The sequence below is a fragment of the Triticum aestivum genome, chromosome 3D (assembly GCF_018294505.1).
Source record: "Triticum aestivum cultivar Chinese Spring chromosome 3D, IWGSC CS RefSeq v2.1, whole genome shotgun sequence".
In the NCBI taxonomy this organism is placed as follows: Eukaryota; Viridiplantae; Streptophyta; class Magnoliopsida; order Poales; family Poaceae; genus Triticum; species Triticum aestivum.
In genome coordinates this window covers 66,262,635-66,283,194 of record NC_057802.1, presented here as the reverse complement: position 1 = coordinate 66,283,194, position 20,560 = coordinate 66,262,635, and the positions used below count along the sequence as shown (strand labels likewise).

The following is a 20,560-nucleotide window of genomic DNA, read 5'->3' as shown; positions in this document are numbered from 1 at the left end:
TCCTCCATATTCTTCTCTATAAATATAACAGCCAACACATGATTTATATTTTCTGAAGCATGTATAAAATACACTAGAGACAATGGTGGTGGACACCTCATATTTTACATGACTGTAATAAGGACTCTGCTTTTCTGAATGGAAAAGGTTGTCCATTTTCCCGTTTGACATTGCTTATCTTAACTCTGACAGAAATTCAAGATTCTACTATGGTGTATTACCAACACACATTACGATAGAATAAGAGAAACAGAGAATCCCCTTTCCTTCTTTTGAACAGTAAATGTCTCATAATCTCCAAGCATCCCCTCTTTCTATCTTCTATTTATATTTTAAATCACTTCTTAACAAGACATGTACCTACCGTGAAGCTTCGTTAAACGGACCAAGTAGCCATGTGAAGAGAATGCAATCCAGATGATCAAAGCATGTACATGTGTATTTCAATTCAACAACCGTACAGTCAAATATGCTCAGCATGGAAAGGTTGCCCATTTTTAGTCCATTTCACATTGATTACCGAACTCGAGATTGTACTACAGTGTACTATCCGCAAGCATTATGACAGTAGCAACTAAAAGCCATTTCTTTCATGATGAAGTGATACCTGGTAATGCTCTGTTAAATATGCTCTTTCGCAAGTTGGAATCAGTCAGACGATCATATTATCATCTTCATTGTGCACAACACAACACATGGGAATAGGCCGGGATCATATTCGCAAGTATGCCACGGCAACAGAAAGCACATCACTAAGACTTGTACAAGACCAAGTAGAGAATATCTCTTCTTATTCTATCCTATCAAACAAGACCAAGAATCAACTAATTCTATCAATACACAACAGCACTACACCAATAGGTAAGCATTTTGTTTTATTTGATAGCCATTAACAAGTCAAAATCCCAGCCTAAGGATCCTATCAAGAATAAACATGGACCATAACCAAACCCTGTAGCATGCAGAGTTAAAAGGGCCCATCGTAGAATTACAAGAGACCAATTTGATCAACAAGAAAGACGACCACAATCACAATCACAAAAGAAGGCCACCACAAATCCAAACACTAAATCAGCGGCTTGATTGCCAGCACCACAATCACCCACAGCTCAATGGCCGGACCATCTCAGAGAGAGAGAGAGAGAGAGAGAGAGAAGACCAAGGACTCGCCCAAACAGAGGAAGGGATGGTGAGGTCCACAAACTTCATGCTTTGGGCGATGAGATCTTGGCCAGCATCCTCAGCCACCACAACGACCATATGACCATTGTCCTTGCGCCATCTATATGATCTCAAGGAGGACCCCTTTTCCTTCAAGGTAGAGCATCCCTGGGATTAAGCAACAATCCTGAGATAACAAGAGCAAAGTGGTCAGTCGCTTGACTCGACATTACTATCATGTCAGCTATTGTAATGAACTTATAGGATCGATCATCAATTTTATCTTTGCATTGAACGATCAAACATGAGATTATATGAGTGGAACACATAATCCTTGCATTGAAGATTCAGTTGTGGCCAAACATGAGATTAACATGCCAGAACAAAACAAGAAGAAAGAATAAAAAAGTGCAAACTACTGGACAAAACTTGCTCTCAAAAGCAAACCAAATACATTCATAGCTATCAATTATATCTTTTCTCAAAATTCACAAATGATCTTGTAAATGAATTGATACAATAAAATTTTATCCATGCATAAAGAGAAACCACATTATTAAGAAACATATTCAATGGCAATGGCAAAATGAGGATGCAAAATATTTGTAGGGATGGATGAACACCAGCACAAATCCATACAAACTGTTTATAGCATTATCATGGACAAAGCAACCATATTACCAATTTGAAAAACGATATGTTCCACTAGGAACAAAGATTTAACCTTACACAATCCCAAAAAAATTAAACCCTACAGTTTGGATATAATATCCAACATTTCAATTCCACCCATTTTGGATATGTAACATGTATGCCCAAACGTAAAATCAAAAGAAAAGCGCAAAAAGGATAGCTGGTATAAAGAAAATTAGGAACTTACCAGAACGACTGTAGCCGAAGCCGTACAGCGCCACTAGCGCCGGCGTTGCACGAGCACTAAACCAAAAAACCTTCAACCATTACACGCGTCGGACGCCACGGCTAGCGCCCAGCAACCTCGCCGTAGCACTTGATGTTGCAGTACCTAACGTGGTGCTTCTGAAGGTGCAGGTGTGTGAGCTCGCCGGCTCCATGGCGGTGTTGGTGCTCGGCGAAGAACCCCAAGCACGCACAAGACCGACATAGGTGAGGCGGCGAATCCGCAGCGGACAGTCCTGGATCCATTCCTCCTCTGCTGCTCGCAATAGAAGAGATATCAACTATCAAATAATCAAAAACTTCTACAAAATGTAGATAAACCAAGCTTCAGTTCAAACATAGCCATTTTGCTCTCAATTAAATGAAACCTATAAACATGTGCCAGATTGGAAACAAATCCAACTTTGCTAGACCCAATAGCAGATTACAGGTTAGTGTACAGCCCACGGTTTCATTCACTCATCACTTGAGACAAACAAAATCCTCCATATTCTTCGCTAAATATATCAGCCAGCACATGATTTACATTTTCTGAAGCATATATAAAATACACCAGAGACAATAGTGGTGGACATCTCATATTTTATATGACTGTATTAAGGACTTTACTTTTCTGCATGGAAAAGGTTGTCCATTTCCCATTTGACATTGGTTACCTTACCTCTGACAGAAAATCAAGATTTTACTAAGGTGTATTACCAACACGCATTAAGATAGAATAAAAGTAACAGAGAACGGAACCCCCTTTCCTTCTGTTGTACAAGAATCAACCAGTTCTATCAATACACAGAACCACTACACCAATAGGTAAGCTTTTTGTTTTATTTGATAGCCATTAACAAGTCAAAATCCCAGCATAAGGTTCCTATCAAGACTAAACATGGACCATAACCAAACCATATAGCATGCACAGCAAAAAAGGGCCCATCATATAATTACAAGAGACCAATTTCATCAACAAGAAAGACAATCACAATCACAAAAGAAGGCCACCAAAGATCCAAACACTAAATCAGCCTCTCGATTGCCAGCAACACAATCACCCACGGCTCGATGGCCGGACCATCTTAGAGAGAGAGAGAGAGAGAGAGAGAGAGAGAGAGAGAGAGAGGAGACCAAGTACTCACTCAAACCAAGGAAGGGATGGTGAGGTCCACAAAATTGATGCTTTAGGCGATGAGATCTTGGCCGGCACCCTCACCCACCACAATGACCATATTAACATTGTCCTTGCACCATCTGTATGATCTCAAGGAGGACCCCTTTTCCTTGAAGGTAGAGCAGCCCGGGATTAAGCAACAATCCTGAGATAACAAGAAGAGCAAAGTGGTCAACTCTCGACTTGACATTAATACCATGTTGGTTAGTGTAATGAACTTATAGGATCGATCATCAATTATATCTTTGCATTGAACGGTCAAACATGAGATTATATGAGTGGAACACAGAGTCTTTGCATTGAAGATTCAGTTGTGGTCAAACATGAGATTACATGCCAGAACAAAACAAGCACAGAACACAAACTTTAATGACCAGAACAACTGCTGCACAAAACTTGCTCTCGAAAGCAGATATAATACATTCAAAGCTACCAATTATAACCTTGCTCAAAAGTCACAAATGATCTTGTTTCTCCATGCATAAAGATTAACCACATTATTAAGAAACATATTCAGTGTCAATGGCAAAATGAAGATGCAAATTTCCTGTCGGTTGTTCTACATATATTAGATGGTTTTGTAATAACATCCATTCAGTTTAGATATCTTGAATATGATTAGATCACCATCTCCGGACTAACACCATCATCAGACCAACATAAATCTAAAGAAGTCTAGAGGAGAAACATTTTCATGCTTTAGGATAGCAGAGAGATGAATGAACACCTTTGATCCAGAAGTTGTTGCGGACAGGGGAAGCTTCAGGGGTGTGGGCCATGGTCGTACGGGATCTGCAGTTGCCTGACGAAGCTTGTGCAAACCAGGGAGGAACGAGACCTTGTTGAGGCGGCAAATCGGCAGCCACCGCCATAGCTTGTTCCTACATCAGGACAACACTTGACACATGTCAAAAGAGGATCAAATGTATTTCATTCATTGATTGTTGAGTTTCAAGATTACCAAATCAATAATATTGACCTAGTCTGGTCACGGTTATGCAAACCGCTTCAGTAAAACATGTGCTAGCTAATAAACTAGCAAATGCAAAGGCATAAGCATGCTGAAATACTAGTGCTAAGGCATATGCATGGCACACCATGTAACAAGATCCACAATAAATATTCTGGTTCTACGATAAATATACAGTAACTGAATTTGTACTTGGAATTAACCGATATCAGGTCCAATAGCTTGCACACAGGGTTGGGATTAGCTACGGTAAGAGCATGCATAGCTTAGGACATGCATTTAGCACAGTTTTAGGCAAAATTTAAAAATGCACATACAGACTGAACCAAAAGATGATGTGCAATCATATGTTTGCACTGCATGCTATTTTTATTTGGAAATTAGGCAACTCAATTTAACATTGGGTAATGAGAATTTATTATTTATTTTTCCATCTTCAGATTTTCAACATGAGAGATATATGTGCAGACACCATGGTACAACAACAGTAAGAAATCTACATCCTTTCTTTGCAATAGCTCTCACATGTGATTCGATATTAATACACATGCATATCACAGGTACGTCGAGTGTACCTCGTTGGTCATCCAAGCGTTGGTGCTGAAACACCCTGGGCATCAAGAAGATGAAGTAGAACAATGCATCAGGTGAGTGACTGAATTCATTCAGAAGTTACAGAATGAGGACGGTTCATGGTGAGTAACTCAGTACGCTATCAGCAACTGATGTTGCTATTTGTTCAACGTCTTGATATTGCTGTTTGTACAACAGCCTTGATGTTGCTGCTCCCCAACCAAGCAAGGTGATGTGTATACTGCAAATGCATCAGTGAGTGGACGGTTCTTGATGCCTCGGGCTCCATTGCGGAAAGCTTGTGACCAGAGGAGATTAGGAAGTGAGTGGGCGGAGGGAGAGAGAGGTGCTACCTTGTGCAGGAAACAGGGACCTTGTGCGCTGCGTCGTGGTCGCGCTCGAGCTCGGTCCTCATGCTCCTTGCCTGCTGCTTGGAATCAAAAAAACGCAAATTGATCACACACACACACACATCGACGGTGAAAATCGAAATAGGAAAGACGAGAGGCGGATGGGACCTTGGGAGTCCACGACGGCGACGGCGACGGCGGCTGTAGGGAGTTGGGCACCAAGGTTGGTGGAGGAAGAAGGCGAGCACGAATCCGGGGCCTGCGTCCTTGGAGGTCGAGGAAGCAGAGGAGCACCGGCGTTCGCCGCCGCCGCGCTCGACCCGAACGGCAGCTGCAGGGTGTGATGCCCTGTTCCCGGATCCGGCGGCATCCTGCGATGCGGATCCAGAGATTGGTTGCCGTGGACGCGGGCTAGGGTTTCGGGCGCGAGGAGGGGAAGCTGTCGAGGTTGGACGCGGAGACTAGGAGAGAAGGAGAGGGTGGAGGGCGCCGGCGGTGGCTGGAGGAGAGGAGGTTGCCGGCAGCTCGTTGGGTGGAATCGGGGGAGGAGGAAGAAGATAGAGTGTGCGAGGGCTGTTTTGGGTTGGGTTGGGTGCTGGTTGGTTAGAATCTCTCTTCTCAATTTCATTTGAAAATATTAAGTCTTGGACCGAGCGCGAAACACTTGGACAAAAGCGTGGATGCCAGAGTTTTCCAGACATCACTGAGCCCGAGCGCGAAAATTTGGACGCAAGCGTGGGCGCTAGAGTTTTTGGTGCGACGGAGTCCCGCGCTCTTGAGCTTGAGCGCGAAACCTTTCAACAAGAGTGCGGCTTGATTGGTCCTTGACGTGAGTCCACGGATTGTGGTCTTCCTCCGGCTAATCCTGATCGCTCATCTCTTTACCTTCTAGATCCGACGATGAACACCTAATATCACGGGGATCACGACCCTATGACACCCTATGACCAGCTTTGGCCTAATTAGTTCATTCGTGTATTGTTATAAATCTGGCAACAAAAATATAGAAAACAAATTCAGTAAAAATATACTTCCTTCGTTCCTAAATATCTTTTTTATAGAATTCAATATGAACTACATACGGAGCAAATAAATGAATCTACATTCTAAAATAGGTCTATATATACATTTGTATGTACTCCATACTTAAAAGACTTATATTTAGAAATAGCGGGAGTACGGAACTAAAAATCCTCCACCCATGGGTGCTGCCTTCTCTTCAGTGGCGGAGCTAGCTCCCAGCGACCTGGGGCAGCTGCCCGGGTTGTTCGGGGCAGTCTTCACTAAACAATACAAAGAAATCATAAGAAACCATGATTAGCATTACTAATTACTTGGGCAAATCTGGGCAACATCGCTGTGTAAAGACTTTGCCCCGGCTCCTTCAACTGGCTGGCTCCGCCACTGCTTCTCTTCAAGACGTCGCCGTGGTTCTTCTCTTCGTTTCAAGGTTTCGGGTGACGACCCCTGTCTGTCTCGGACTCGGTAGCGGCAACGCTTCACGTCGTCTCCCCTCTTGAGGGTGTTGTCATGGAGCTTATGGGTTCTAGGTCATGTCGTGGCATTGTATTCACGCCTATCTGTGTTAGTTGTTAGTTCTCATCAACGTAGTCCCGTTCGTTTATTTTATCCGTTTATCCCGGGTTCTACTCTGTAAGAGTGCTTTCTCACTTTCTTGTATTGTTCGGTCATGTACTTTGGTTTGTGTTTTATGTATAAAGCGGGACGATAGATTGTTTCGTGAACTAATAAACCAACTCCTCCGAACAATCAACGGCTACCTCATGTTGCTATTGTCTTGATATCCATTGAAACTAATTAACCTCCATTTACTTACTTTCCTATAAATCATCAAAATAAATCATAATTTATTCTACAATTGTTCTAGCCGTCGTTATAATTATTCTATGATTCTCCCATCGTCACTATAATTATACCATGATTCTCTCAAAATTGTTTAAGTGATAGCAAGATCCAATAATTTTTTAGTCTCCGCACTCTTCACATGAAATGGCGAGAAATAGTGTATGGGTATTCATGGAAAATATGCATGAATCACCATGCACAATTAATGTGCATATATTGTATTATAACTTGATTTGTCGTCTCCCAACTCTATGGTGGGACACGACAGCGACACGGAACTTGGGACCGAAAGGAAGATAGGCCATGTCTGTCGACGGGAAGTGAGTTTTGAGCTTCCCGCAAACTGAAAAAAGTATAAAAGGAAAAAATGAAATAGGGTTGGACGTGTTTTGCGATGTCCTATTGCTTAGTGCACTTTTCGTTAAAGATACAGGTCCGAGTTTGAAACTCAACACCCGCAAAAAAAAAGTAAAATGGGCCGGCCCAACTTTGAGGGGCGTGTGCACCGGTTGGCAAAATAGCCCTTAATCGGTGCCGAAAGCGCCAAATAAGGCTTGCCTTTAGGGAGCTCCTAGTTCGCGGGCGAGTCGCTGAGTAGTGACCTAGCGCGCAACACCCGCTCCCCCAGCGCGTATTGGGGTGGGCCGCCCCAGTTTTTTTGTTTTGTTTCTTTAATACAATTGTTCGGGATTTAAAAACAATTATAAATTCTATATATACATAAAAGAGTCATCCCCACTAACTTACTTATCTCAACATACAAGCATGCCACATCACCATACAATTATTGAAGGGATAAGGCCCATCAACATGCACCCACGCATGTGAAATCACCCACCACCACATCCAGCCATCCATCAGAAAATATTATTCACTCTATTATTCTACTTATATTCAATAAATACTTTACAACTATACAAAATAAAATATGATACGTCGTATGTACATAATAAAATATTGTTCACATGTTGTTAAACGAAATATTTATACTCCACATAGTCAAATCCTATTGAAATATATTACAATTCATTCCCGCAGCAAGGCATGGGCCATCATCTAGTTTCAAATGATGGTCGGGATGTCAAAATAAAAATTGAATTTCAAAAAAATGTTCACGAGTTTTGAAAGATTGTTCTCGAATGTAAAAAAGTTTCGCGAGTTCAAAATTGTTTCTGGCTTCAAAAAAAGTTCTCAAAATGGACAAAATATTCACAATTTCGAACAATGTTCACAAATTCAAAAAGAAAAATTCATGATTTTAAAGAAATGTCGATTCATAATTGTTAATGAATATGTAAATAAATGATCACAAAATCAAAAAAAATTGTGAATTTTCAAAAAGTTCATCGTTTCAAAAAATAATGACAACTAAATAAATGCTCATGAAATACAATTTTATTTTCATGAATATTCTTTAAAATTCCTGAAAAAATATTCACTAATTCAAGAAAATGTTTACGGGTTCCGGAGAAATGTTGGCAATTTCAAAAACAATCGTCGGGAGTTAAAAAATATTTTCTGATACGGGTTCCGGTTTTAGAATGTTCTACGCATTTTACTTTTATTTTTGTGTCTTTTTATCTCTATACATGTGTGGTTTTTCTCAATACAGAGTCTACATCTTCCTTGTATGTGCTAGCTTCCGTCATGAGCTGCGGTCCAAATAGTTACTTCTCGAGCACGTAAATAGTTCATCCCATTAAACTAATTCTCTTGATATGCACCCTAAGACGAACAATCAACACCCAGAAGTTTTAGTTTTCTTACAAACAAAGACAAATTTTTACAGTCGCCCCCTTCACATTTTTTGTTTCGTTACAAACAAGGACAAAATTTTGACATGTCGAGCAGGTCTCGGCTAGAAATTTTGGCAGCATAAAAGGCAGAAAGGAATGCATGCACAGGGGCATAGAATTGCCATTTTGTATTTCACATGGAAGGAGAACACTACAAGTGTGCAGGTACAACAGCTAGTCTATTACAACAACTAGTATATTACATACACAAAGAAATGACCGTTGTCATAAGCAGCGCCAGGTCCCATGTCCCTTGTTGTCGACAGCCTAGTTGCTTGGTCTGCCTCGAGTCCAAAAACAAACCTTTCTCTTCCAGCGCCACCAAAGCCAAGCTTAAACGAATTCAGTCGACAGCCTAGTTGCTTGGTCTGCCTCGAGTCCGAAAACAAACCTTTCTCTTCCGGCGCCACCAAAGCCAAGCTTAAACGAATTCGGAGGACCATCTTCTTTTGCCTCTCAAAGCTAGAAGCTCTTCGTCTCAGCAAAAACAAAGAAAAGAACTCCACCACATATGAGTTAATTTGCATGCCAAACAAGCTCAAAGCAAGAAACTACAAGCAATGTCCAGTAGGCCGAGACTAAGCTAAAAAAAGTGTAATGTATGTGTCCCATAGCATGCACACGACAAAACAAATAGCTCTCAATCAGTCATCTAATCCCCCTCCTAGTGTAACATCCCAAATTTTCAATTTGGAATGTTATACATTAGATCATCATTGCATAGCATATTTTATTGCATTTTGGCAAATCCTCGAAATCCTAAGCAACTCAAGGACCCTCGGAGAGAGTTGGGGATTTCCCCGGTTTTCATATTTGATTTTTATCAAATAATGAAACGAGGATTTTTGGTTTTAATTATTTTTCACTCCGTAAAATATTTCATATTAAAATATATGAGAGGAGAAAATATGACTTCTCCAAAATAATTGAAATATTGGAGGAAAAATATTCAAATCAAATATTTGATTTTATCGGATTTTTATTTGCAATTTTATTTGCATTAGAAAAATTGCACGTTTTCAAAACTGCATTTTTAGGGCCAAGAAAATGTTCATCTTGTTCTAATTATTTTAATTAGACGGTGAAAATTTATTCCGGCATTTTTAGATTTTTATTTATTTTTTTAGGATTTATTTAGTTTCGGCGAAATTATTTAAAAAAAAAGAGATCCCGCGCCCGACTGGGCCGAGGCCCGGTCGAGCCAGGCCGGCCCATGCCCCCGTCGTCGTCTCCCACCTGGAGACCGAAGCCGCGCCGCCGCCCGAGTACGGGAGGACCACGCCGCCCTGCCGCCTTACCCCTTCCCCAAGCCGAAGCCCCCCCACCTATATATACCGCCGCCGCCGCCCGTTCCCCACCCCCGACCGGAGCCGCCGCCGCCAAAACCCGCCCCGCCAGAGTCGCCGAACGCCGCCGCCGTCGCCTCCCGTCGACCCCGCCGCCCCTCGCCGCCCTCTCCCGAAGCCCGCCGGAGCCCCGCCCGACCCCACCGGAATCCCGCCGGACCGAGGTAGCCGCCGTGCCGGTTTTCGCCGGAAAACCGATTCGGTTTATTTTGAAACACTAGGTTTTTTTAAGATCGGTTTATTTTTTTTTGGTTTAGTTAGTTAGTGAACGCTCGCCGGTCCGTTCGTTTTAACGAACGTGTTCACCGTTTAGTCGCTATTAACGAACGTCCGTTCGATTAACTGTTCGTCAGTTTTCTTTTTCGTCGGATTTTCCGCGATTTTTCCCGATCGCGATTTCCGATATGTTTTTCGTTTTAGTTTAACTTTTCGCTCGTTTATCGGAATCAGGCGATTCAAGCGCCTAGAGTTTCGTCTCGAAATTCTCTTTCCGTTTAACCAACTCAAACAAGTTTTTGCAACTGTAAAATTTGACCTAGATCCAGATTAGTAAACGAAGCTTGTTTCTTTCGCCTTTTGACTTTCGTTGCTTCGTTTGATTTGATTCTTTTTGCAAACCGGAGTTCTTAAGTTGAACTTTCTGGTTAGATCTTTCATTTGAGTTTTACTTGTGCATTAGTTGAGTGCTTACTGTATGCTTGTTTGTTTGCGATAGAGTACCCGGAGTGCGCCGCTTGCTATTTCGAATCTCTAGGTTTCACGGATCATCAGCAAGGCAAGTAACACTTTGATCATACTTCTTTTACTACCCAGTTTTATTGCATTAGATCAACCCTCAAACATTGCATGATTAGGATCTAATTAAATTGTGGGTTCTGGGAAGTAGATGAGGTAGTACCTATTGCCCTGTTTATTATCAAACCCTTGGGAGTTACTTCTACGTTTGCTTATATCGTTATGCTATGCTAGTAGACGTGGATTGGGTTTGAGTGTTACCATGACAGATGTGAGATTGTTAATTAATGGTTAAACTTAAGGTGGCAACTAAAACACACATCTGGGTGGATTGAGGTACCTGGGTATTCCAGGATTGCCTGTTTTTCTTTGGACCGCCACCCAGGCTCAAAGGGATCATGAGATTATTCATGCTAGAAACTTCCGTGTGCAGCCACAAGCTATTATGGGCTCTAGCATAGTTGAGTAGGTCGTGTGAACTCTTACAGTGGTAGACTAGCAGATGTAGGGGATGTAGGTGGTACTGTCTACCCATCGTAAGGTGCTAACGCTTCTGAAAGACTGTGTCTCGGTCATCCGTTTCTCAAACACCATGTAGTGCGAGAAATCTAACGGAGGAGATCGAGTCTTGTGGGGAAAAGTGCACAAACCTCTGCAGAGTGTATAAACTAATCATGGTTAGCCGTGTCCCCGGTTATGGACACCTTGAGTATTTAGTATCTGGATTATCATGTGAATCTCATCATGTTACTTTAATTAATTTTGTTGGGTTTTAATGATGATACTTAATTGGGATTGAGAATGCTGTCAACCATTCTCAATGTTTAACAACCACCATGATAGTTAAATAAAATTTATTCCTTTGCAGTAGGGAAAAATTGGCTTTTCGCAAAACTGTAACCATAGAGCCTTCTACCAGCCATATATGCATGTAGTATAGCATTATTCTGTTCATTACTCTCTATGTGTTACATTGCCAGCATATTCCATGTGCTGACCCGTTTTCAGGCTGCAACGTTTCATGTTGCAGACTTTTCAGACGACGAGTAAGGTGCCTTAGGTCGTGGTCTTATACTCAGTGATGCCGTTGGAGTTGATGGACTCACTTATCTTCCAAGTCTTCCGCTGTTATTATTTTAGATGGCCTTAAGCCATATTTGTCATACTTATTTCTCTCTTGAGATACTCGATGTAATAAGTGTGTGATTGCTACTCTGTTATAAATCCTCCAAGTACTGTGCGTGTCAGCATTACTGATCCAGGGATGACACTGGTGCACGGTAGATCAGACTGTTTGAGGTCTGGTCGCTACACCTAGTTTGCGTTGTTTGAACAACAAAACCCATCAAAAGGATCGTGATAGTCACAATCAACTCGGTCCGTTCAAACTGCAGAGTTTTCTTGGTAAATTACCAAGAGTAGATAAGAGTTCTTTGCATAATCGTTAGTCGCAGGACACGCTAGCTATCAACAAGACTGAAGGGTTCAGATCAAGCGGCAATAAAAAATAGCAATGTCCTAGTCAATCTTTAGCTACAAGTGTGCAACAACAAAAGAAAGGAACAAATTTCCTTGTTTCGCAAGGGCCAGATCAAACACTAGCATAGTTTATACGTATAGCATATATAACCTCAAGTAATAATCTGGAACAGTGAGTGACATTTCTACAACCAAGTGCAGCAAACTGAGTTGGTTTGCCATCATCTCATGGCTTAAACTAAAAGTGGACATTAATTGGTTTGGAATTTGAATGCAGCAAACTAAAATGGCTTGATCTAAATGGTTTGCCATCTCATCCCAGGGAGCATGTCAATATATATTGATTGACTTGGCAAACATTATACTTGCCCTACAAAAAAAAGTAAATACCATCTAAATTTGATCATCCTACTTCAGAATCAAGCGCGTAGACGAAATCAAAGAAAGGGTCATGCATCTTTACATCTAGTTTCAGCACATCTTCTCCTCTGGAAGAAATAAAGCACCACCCCATTCAGTAAATGGACTAGAGAAAGAAAAAAACATCTCCAATGCCTATCTATGCTTGCCGCTGTCATGTCTTACCTTTCAACGTTTCTTTCAAGGAAGAAGAAAGGCTAGTCCTCTAAACAAGTTGAGCACTCAGCTTTCTTTTCCTCCTCTTTACGCGACCTGTCGTGCTTCCTAAAAGATCACCAACATAAGGATCACATGAGCATATTGTATTGCGCAAACATACATAAGACAACACTTCTAAAGTGTAAGTCCATTTTGAATATTTTTGTATATTTAAGATCCCGAAGACAAGACCTTTTAAACAACAACAATATTGTATCTATGTTTCAGATACATTTTTCAAACAAGTGAATATGTGGTCTGTGAAATATTTTAAAAAGGTTAAAATTGATATAGGTACTAAAATGAGTGGGATTTATGTCTCAGAAACATTTTCATTAACTCAATGATCAAACCATCCATACCAGACAAATTCCTTCCATAACTCACTGAAAGTGGAAAAGCCATTGAGAACTAAAATGCCAGAATGGTGAGGAATTTTAGGAGAAATGTGTGCCTGAACGTTGTTACCCATAAAACAACTAGAAAATATGTGTGCTTCGAGCACCACCTATATTGTATCTATGTTTCAGATTCAAACGAGCACCACCTACCACCTAATTGCATAGCATATTTGCTACTTTCAATATGTTCATTATGGGAAGAAAGAAACTCTACCTTGCTGCAAAAACCCCCATTAATCAGTAAATACAGCACACTAGAAGCTTGGTTGAGTTACTTGTGTGGTGTCAGCCACACCAGCACCACCAGCTTCCCACCTACTCCAACAACTGTAGCACCACAACTAACCCCTCAAGCTTGAGATTGTGAGCCATATAATCATAAAAAGAGTTTGTACATTCTATATCTAACTAAGGATGATAAGCTTGTATGCAGAACACATTTGCACTACACAAACACTTAGTAAACTCTTGTCAAATAGCTCACAAGAGCAAAACGCATACATATGGACCAATGGCTCAATTATGAGGCAATTCATATGAACCCTAGCACATCACAGGAACCATAGCATCCATCCACATTGACCATTAGAGGCCAAATCCTAGCATGGCATAGTTTTGGCTCGATGGGCACGAGCTCAGAGCAACCAGAGGCGGGGAGCAGAGGATGGAGAGGAGCTCACCATGCCAGTTTTGTAGCCGACTTCGAACAGCACCGCCGGCGCCACATGGCAAAGGGGCCGACAGAAGACGCTGAGGCTGGAGACCGAGCCTACCACCGCGCACCTTGCCTGGCTCGATGAACCATTTCTCCTGCACAAGGGCAACACACATAACAAATCTTGAGCCCAGATTGAAAAACAACAACAACAACAAAAACAAATCACGGGGATCCAGAAAAAAGGAGCAGCTGCCTAACCTCTCCTTGAGGCTGGAGCAGGGCTCCATGGACTCAAGCTTTGCGGCGACTCGCCCATGCAGCCGTTGGTGACCTTATTGAGGTACACCAATGGCTGGTTCCCGATCAACAGCTGCACATGCATCACAACACAGAGGGAAAAATAAGTCAAACAACTACACACACATTGGCTAGATTGCATAAGTAAGCATGCATGGATCAAATAGACGACAATGCAACTGAGGATTTCGACAAAGGAACATAGCATCACCAAGACTTATTTAGCAAAGTAATGTTGCTACCAGTATGTTTGTGGCTCTGAAAATTACCTGTGGCCTTTTTCAACATCACACTGCATCCCTATCACTACAGGGGCAACTGAAACAAGATGAACTTTTATTTGACCAATCACCAGGATGATTAGCTCTTCGCTATTCAGGAAGCATAACCCAGAGGATGATCCATCAGTTCATACATTGGATAAAAAGCCAAACCTACACCTCCAAGAACGATTACTATCAATTCAATTAACATGTTAAAAAATTACAACATACAGTACTACATTATGGTTTGGATTCAGAAAACAAACATCATGTTGTTTGAAATTCTTTCCAATAAATCATCCCATGACAAAGCATGATTTTGCAAACCCCAAAATTACCTCTAATCTCCTATAGAGAAGCAGAGGACATCGCGTTTCAAAGAGACAGCGGTTGGATATAAAATAAGCACCCAGCAAAACAAGTACCCAGCCGGAACAACCCATATATAGATAATCGAAATGTAAAGCAAACCACCAGACTTCCCATATACCTCCAAGCTCCATCAAGACTCTTCTCGCCCCGCTCTGCCCTCCGGAAGATCAAAAACGACCTTACCCAATGATTGTGGGTGCACCATCTCTAGCTCATATTTCTTCTCACCATCCTGGGCAAAGAGCGAGAGAGAACAAGATCAATTAATGGCCGAGCAATAAGGGCATCACAAGGAAGCAACCCATAAAGTACAACAATAGTGTATTCTGAAGCACATCACAACATTCTTTCCGCAACCGACCCAACAAATAGCTCTCAGTCAGTCATCTAATCTCTCTCCTAGTTTGCGTTGTTTCAACAACAAAACCAATAAAAAGGATCATGATGGTCATAAATAAGATCAATCAACTCGGCCCGTTCAAACTGAAGAGTTTTCATAGTAAATTACCAAGAGTAGATAAGAGTTCTTTGCGTAATCGTTAGTCGCAGGGCATGCTAGCTATCAACAAGGCTAAAGGGTCCAAATCAAGCGGCAATAAAAAGACAGCGATGTCCTAGTCACTCTTTTTAGCTACAAGTGTCCAACAAAAAAAGGAACAAATTTCCTTGTTTCGCAAGGGCCAGATCAACTCTACCTTGCTGCAAAAACCCCATTAATCAGTAAATCCAGCACACTAGGAGCTTGGCTGAGTCACTGGTGTGGTGTCAACCACACCAGCACCACCAGCTAGTTAAAACTAACATCCCACCTACACCCCAACAACTGTAGCACGACAACCAACCCCTCAAGCTTGAGATTGTGAGCCATATAATCATAAGAAGAGTTTGTACATGCTATATCTAACTAAGGGTGATAAGCTTGTATGCAGAACACATTTGCACTACACAAACACTTAGTAAACTCCTGTCAAATAGCTCACAAGAGAAAAACGCATACACATGGACCAATGGCTCAATTATGAGGCAATTCATACAACCCTAGCACATCACAGGAACCATAGCATCCATCCATAGTGACCATTAGAGGCCAAATCCTAACATGGCATAGCTGTGGCTCGATGGGCACGAGCTCAGAGCAACCAGAGGCGAGGAGCAGAGGAAAGAGAGGAGCTCACCATGCCAGTTTTGTAGCCGACTCCGAACAACATCGTCGGCGCCACATGGCAAAGGGACCAACAGAAGACGCTGAGGCTGGAGACCGAGCCTACCACCGCGCACCTTGCCTGGCTCGATGAACCCCTTCTCCTGCACAAGGACAACACACATAACAAATCTTGAGCTCAGATCGAAAAACAAAAAAACATGGGGATCCGGAAAAAAAGGAACAACTACCTCACCTCTCCTTGAGGCTGGAGCAGGGCTCCATGGACTCAAGCTTGGCGGCGACTCGCCCATGGAGCCGTCTGTGACCTTATTGAGGTACACCAATGGCTGGTTCCCGATCAGCAGCTGCACATGCATCGCAACACAGAGGAAAAAACAAGTCAAACAACTGCACACACATGGGCTAGATTGCATAAGTAAGCATGCATGGATCAAAGAAGTGTTAACTACACAGAGTATGACAAGGCAATGTTCAAATTTTCATAAAAAATAAAGGAAGACCAGGGTAGCATCTCTTCTTCTCAGATTTAGAGGAAATCCTCAGCACAGACAAGGAAAAAGCACATGGTCAAAGATAAGTACTAGACGCATGTATGTCGCACAATGATAGTATTGTTTGAAAATAAAGGGCTCCATTGAGTCAGGGATCCATATATCCACTCTCTTAGTTTTACCTCTAATAAAATGATAGTATTGTTTTATATACCAGTTAACAGAACTTTGTTTATCTTAAACAAAATTGTATCCTATTTATATCTATCTAATGAAGACTCTATCGTAAACAAATTCCCTCCCAGGCTACATGCAAAATGGTGATCATAGAAATACAATTTAAGAGAGACCAATTTCATCAACAAGAAAGACGATCACAATCACAATAACATGAGGCCACCACAGATCCAAACACTAAATCAGCGGCTCGATTGCCAGCACCACAATCACCCACAGCTCAATGACCGGACCATCTCAGAGAGAGAGAGAGAGGAGAGGAGAGGGAGGGGAGGAGGAGAGAGAGGACTCACCCAAACCTAGGAAGGGATGGTGAGGTCCACAAAATTCATGCTTCACACGATAAGATCTTGGACAGCATCCTCAGCCACCACAATGACCATTGTCCTTGCGCCATCTATATGATCTCAAGGACGACCCCTTTTCCTTCAAGGTAGAGCAGCCTGGGATTAAGCAACAATCCTGAGATAACAAGAAGAGCAAAGTGGTCAACTCTTGACTCGACATTAATACCATGTTGGTTAGTGTAATGAACTTATATCTTTGCATTGAACGGTCAAACATGAGATTATATGAGTGGAACACAGAGTCTTTGCATTGAAGATTCAGTTGTGGTCAAACATGAGATTACATGCCAGAACAAAACAAGCACAGAACACAAACTTTAATGACCAGAACAACTGCTGCACAAAACTTGCTCTGAAAGCAGACATAATACATTCAAAGCTACCAATTATAACCTTGCTCAAAAGTCACAAATGATCTTGTTTCTCCATGCATAAAGATTAACCACATTATTAAGAAACATATTCAGTGTCAATGGCAAAATGAAGATTGTTTTGTAATAACATCCATTCAGTTTAGATATCTTGAATATGATTAGATCACCATTTCCGTACTAACACCATCATCAGACCAACATAAATCTAAAGAAGTCTAGAGGAGAAACATTTCATGCTTTAGGACAGCAGAGAGATGAATGAACACCTTTGATCCAGAAGTTGTTGCGGACAGGGGAAGCTTCAGGGGTGTGGGCCATGGTCGTACGGGATCTGCAGTTGCCTGACGAAGCTTGCGCAAACCAGGGAGGAACGAGACCTTGTTGAGGCGGCAAATCGGCAGACACCGCCATTGCTTGTTCCTACATCAGGACAACACTCGGCACATGTCAAAAGAGGATCAAATGTATTTCATTCATTGATTGTTGAGTTTCAAGGTTACCAAATCAATAATATTGACCTAGTCTAGTCACGGTTATGCAAACCGCTTAAGTAAAACATGTGCTAGCTAATAAACTAGCAAATGCACAGGCATAAGCATGCTGAAATACTAGTGCTAAGGCATATGCATGGCATACCATGTAACAAGATCCACAATAAATATTCTGGTTCTACGATAAATATACAGTAACTGAATTTGTACTTGGAACTAACCGATATCAGGTCCAATAGCTTGCACACAGGGTTGAGATTAGCTACGGTAAGAGCATGCATAGCTTAGGACATGCATTTAGCACAGTTTTAGGCAAAATTTAAAAATGCACATACAGACTGAACCAAAAGATGATGTGCAGTCATATGTTTGCACTGCATGCTATTTTTATTTGGAAATTAGGCAACTCAATTTAACATTGGGTAATGAGAATTTATTATTTATTTTTCCATCTTCAGATTTTCAACATGAGAGATATATGTGCAGACACCATGGTACAACAACAGTAAGAAATCTACATCCTTTCTTTGCAATAGCTCTCACATGTGACTCGATATTAATACACATGCATATCACAGGTACGTCGAGTGTACCTCGTTGGTCATCCAAGCGTTGGTGCTGAAACACCCTGGGCATCAAGAAGATGAAGTAGAACAATGCATCAGGTGAGTGACTGAATTCATTCAGAAGTTACAGAATGAGGACGGTTCATGGTGAGTAACTCAGTACGCTATCAGCAACAGATGTTGCTATTTGTTCAACGTCTCGATATTGTTGTTTGTTCAACAGCCTTGATGTTGCTGCTCCCCAACCAAGCAAGGTGCTGTGTATACTGCAAATGCATCAGTGAGTGGACGGTTCTTGATGCCTCGGGCTCCATTGCCGGAAAGCTTGTGACCGGAGGAGATTAGGAAGTGAGTGGGCGGAGGGAGAGAGAGGTGCTACCTTGTGCAGGAAACAGGGACCTTGTGCGCTGCGTCGTGGTCGCGCTCGAGCTCGGTCCTCATGCTCCTCGCCTGCTGCTTGGAATCAAAAAAAGCAAATTGATCACACACACACACACACACACACACACACATCGACGGTGAAAATCGAAATAGGAAAGACGAGAGGCGGATGGGACCTTGGGAATCCACGACGGCGACGGCGGCTGTAGGGAATTGGGCACCAAGGCTGGTGGAGGAAGAAGGCGAGCACGAATCCGGGGCCTGCGTCCTTGGAGGTCGAGGAAGCAGAGGAGCACCGGCGTTCGCCGCCGCCCCGCTCGACCCGAACGGCGGCTGCAGGGTGCGATGCCCTGTTCCCGGATCCGGCGGCATCCTGCGATGCGGATCCAGAGATTGGTTGCCGTGGACGCGGGCTAGGGTTTCGGGCGCGAGGAGGGGAAGCTGACGAGGTTGGACGCGGAGACTAGGAGAGAAGGAGAGGGTGGAGGGCGCCGACGGTGGCTGGAGGAGAGGAGGTTGCCGGCGGCTCGTTGGGTGGAATCGGGGGAGGAGGAAGAAGATAGAGTGTGCGAGGGCTGTTTTGGGTTGGGTTGGGTGCTGGTTGGTAGAATCTCTCTTCTCATTTTCATTTGAAAATATTAAGTCTTGGACCGAGCGCGAAACACTTGGACAAAAGCGTGGGCGCCAGAGTTTTTCAGACGTCACCGAGCCCGAGCGCGAAAGTTTGGACGAAAGCGTTGGCGCTAGAGTTTTCGGCGCGACGGAGTCCCGCGCTCTTGAGCTTGAACGCGAAACCTTTCAACAAGAGTGCGGCTTGATTGGTCCTTGACGTGAGTCCACGGATCGTGGTCTTCCTCCGGCCAATCCTGATCGCTCATCTCTTTACCTTCTAGATCGGACGATGAACACCTAATATCACGGGGATCACGACCCTATGACACCCTATGACCAGCTTTGGCCTAATTAGTTCCTTCGTGTATTGTTATAAATCTGACAACAAAAATATAGAAAACAAATTCAGTAAAAATATACTTCCTTCGTTCCTAAATATCTTTTTTATCGTGTAGCGCCGTGGGTGGATGGATGGATGGGTCCCACTCCCAAAAAGGTACCAGTACACTTTTGTGTGCGTTGTCTTGAGTGGAATTAATAAACGATGACTCCTTTTCTTTCCCTCACAGAGAGAGGAAAAAAAAGGACCGAGGACATCCCCACGCATTGCATTGCATGCATGCCTGCGCGACAGGAAAGGGCATGCATGCGTGTGACGCGACGAGTGGAGAGGTGCAAGTTCGAGGCCCAAGGAACGGGAAGTTGGACTCTGTGGTATGAGATGGGGGCGGAGGAGCCGGGATTTAATTAAGAGCCAGAACTCGCGGCGGGAGCAATCACATGACCGCGTCGTCGCGAGGCGCCTTCTCCCACTCGCTGCTTTAATTTCCCTGACCGCGTCAACGACCAAACCCCCCTCCTCTGGTCGACGAACGGGCCGAAGCTTACCGGGGAGACCCTTGGCCAGGGCATGCGCCTGGTCGGCGGCGCCGGT

The 20,560-nt window shown here is 42.8% G+C and overlaps 2 long non-coding RNA genes across 18 annotated transcripts; both read right to left on the bottom strand.

The window, feature by feature from the left end:
• Positions 1 to 694: 694 nt before the first annotated feature.
• On the bottom strand, positions 695 to 5,851 carry LOC123077453 (uncharacterized). 4 transcript variants are annotated; one of them, XR_006436635.1, is made up of 8 exons: positions 5,300 to 5,846; positions 5,135 to 5,208; positions 4,913 to 5,022; positions 4,784 to 4,818; positions 3,966 to 4,119; positions 3,207 to 3,383; positions 2,042 to 2,332; positions 851 to 1,348 (listed from the first exon to the last, which is right to left on the bottom strand). It is a non-coding gene; the product is annotated as an uncharacterized lncRNA (long non-coding RNA). The 4 variants fall into 4 exon arrangements; XR_006436633.1 differs by having other exon boundaries at positions 5,135 to 5,205; positions 5,300 to 5,845; XR_006436634.1 differs by having other exon boundaries at positions 695 to 1,348; positions 2,042 to 2,335; positions 4,784 to 5,022; positions 5,135 to 5,205; positions 5,300 to 5,851.
• A 3,045-nt stretch (positions 5,852 to 8,896) lies between these two features.
• LOC123077452 (uncharacterized) lies at positions 8,897 to 19,743 on the bottom strand. 14 transcript variants are annotated; one of them, XR_006436631.1, is made up of 14 exons: positions 19,191 to 19,741; positions 19,013 to 19,083; positions 18,790 to 18,899; positions 18,661 to 18,695; positions 17,843 to 17,996; positions 17,149 to 17,317; positions 16,360 to 16,471; positions 16,138 to 16,267; positions 15,081 to 15,194; positions 14,597 to 14,761; positions 14,289 to 14,400; positions 14,053 to 14,182; positions 12,939 to 13,037; positions 8,897 to 9,293 (listed from the first exon to the last, which is right to left on the bottom strand). It is a non-coding gene; the product is annotated as an uncharacterized lncRNA (long non-coding RNA). The 14 variants fall into 14 exon arrangements; XR_006436630.1 differs by lacking the exon at positions 8,897 to 9,293 and adding an exon at positions 12,468 to 12,723; XR_006436620.1 differs by lacking the exon at positions 8,897 to 9,293 and adding an exon at positions 12,468 to 12,841 and having other exon boundaries at positions 19,191 to 19,739.
• Positions 19,744 to 20,560: the final 817 nt, after the last annotated feature.